The following is a 2,243-nucleotide window of genomic DNA, read 5'->3' on the forward strand; positions in this document are numbered from 1 at the left end:
TCCATATCATCGGGCCTCATCCTAGCACCACTCTAGCTTTCCCACTGTTCCTTCCCACAGAGGAGCTGCAAAGTCCCCCACAGGAACAGTGGGAAAGTGCCATAAATCCCAAACTCTGGGACAGGAGAGTCCCTAGCAGAGCTAAATATGCAACCCCGTAAAGATTTTCCTTAAAGACCCCACCCGGTTTCCCCACCCCACCAGCATATGCGCAGTTCCACCCTGTCCGATCGGGTCATTCTGAGTCAGATGGGCTCATGGCAGTGAGGCTCTGGATCTTCGCCGAGGCCCCCAGGGGGAAATATCGACCACCATATAACACTGCCTTATATGATTAACTGTGAGTGGGACAATTCTCAGACTCTGGTGGTGTGGTGGTTACACGTTGGGTTGTGTTCTGCATGGTAGGCTGTTCAAAACTGCCAGCAGTTCCTCGGGAGAATGACTGGGCTTTCTACTCCCATCAACAGTTCCTGCTCCGAAACCCACAGAGGGTCACTGTGTGTCTGCATGGAGGCCACAGGCTTTGGTTTGTGAGCTTGGTTCAGTTGGGGATATTTCTCTGAATCCCTTGCATCTGGCGCCATCTTGTGGAAAGGGTAAAATTCCCAGCATCCCTCACAACCTGTGGAAACCTGAACTACCTTGTTGACCCACATGTGCTTAGAGAAGCCATCTTCCTGGCCCTGCTGTCCTGGGGGGCCCTAGCAAATCTCCCCAGCATTGCCTCTATGTTTACTCAGAGTTACTCTCGGTAGAAGACAAGCACTTGATCCAGCCAAACGTTGTGAATGTGGTTGGTGGATTCTGAAAACCAACTTTAAAGTAAGTTAAATACCGCTGTTGAATTAGCAAATATGTAGGTCAACATTGGCCTCAGATGGGGTTGGGTTTAGATGGGGCAGACAGTATAGGTTTTGCCACCCCCCACACCCCTGTCCCAATGCCATCTCATTTAAGGCTTTCTGCCCGTGGTCCATAGCTGCACACAGACCACCCGGGTCTCCCGTGGACACATCTAGATCTGTGGGTGGGATCCGGTTTGGCTGGCTCGAAGAGAGGCCCCTCAGGAGGCTGTTATGACTTTGGTCACATAATAAGCCCATCTCACTCAGCTGAGTGAGTTGTCTGGACACCGTCCATACTGGAGCTGCCTAGGGGCTGGGGAGTAGGACTGAGGACTGCCAGTCGAGTTTCACCTTGTGAGCGGCACTTGGGCCAAGAGCAAAACGCTGTCCTTCAGGACAGGCAGCAATAAGGAGAGGGCACTTCCCATCTCCCTGTGAATCATGATCTCCTCTATATTGTTGGAATGGGATGAATTTGGGGGCTACATTTAGGAAAAACTAAGAGCTTTCAGGAAGGAAAAAGGTACAGATATTGACAGGCAATCGATGACATTCTCTAACAGCATCAATATAACAACCAATCTCATCAATTGCAGGCTGTAAATGGTAGCCTCCTGCAAGTCCTGCTCTCAAGTACTTTGCGACATTTATTCAGTAGCATGGCAAAAACGATGACGGCTGGCATTTCAGCATTGCTGACATTGCTAGGAAGGAAAGCGTAAGGCTCCGGTCACTTCAGCCACGCGGGAGATTCTCACACAGAGAAGGGCATCCTGGAACGGCCCCGCTTACCTCCAGAACTGGAGGGTGGCCACCTCTCGGGGAGTCTTGATGGGAAAGCAGTGGCAGAAGGGGCTCTTGGGCGTGCAGGGCATGCGTCTGACCCTTGCTCCGGGGGCAAAAGTTAAGGGGAGGGTAGAGATATTTTTGAATGGCGTAGTGGTTATGCATCTGGCTACTTCAAGGTTATCAGTTCCAAACCACCAGCCAATCGAGGGAGGAAAAATGAGACTTTCTACTCCCGGGAAGTGTTACAGTCTCAGAAACCCACAAGGACAGTTCTACCCTGTCCTATTGTTAGGTAGCTAGACACAGGGACAGGGGATTGCCCCTCCCATGCCTGCGAAGGCCCCCACAAAGGAGGTTGGGAAGGACTCAGGTGACCATTAAACACCTATGTGGTCCCCTTAACTGGGGATGCTCAAATTCAGGCCCCAAGCCAGGTGGGTGGTACACCTGGGTGGCCCAAACCAGGCCCAGGCCCAGCACATCACCCAGGTGGGCTTAATTCAGCCATTGGGGTCAACCAATACCTTCAACCATGCCTCCCAAGCCAGAGGTTTGAAATACCCTGGCAGCGAGAAGGCCAGTCTCTTTTTACTCTGCTCCTAGTCA

Source organism: Echinops telfairi, unplaced genomic scaffold (genome assembly GCF_000313985.2).
Source record: "Echinops telfairi isolate 266 unplaced genomic scaffold, ASM31398v2 ScPeMD7_23;HRSCAF=83, whole genome shotgun sequence".
Lineage (NCBI taxonomy): Eukaryota > Metazoa > Chordata > Mammalia > Afrosoricida > Tenrecidae > Echinops > Echinops telfairi.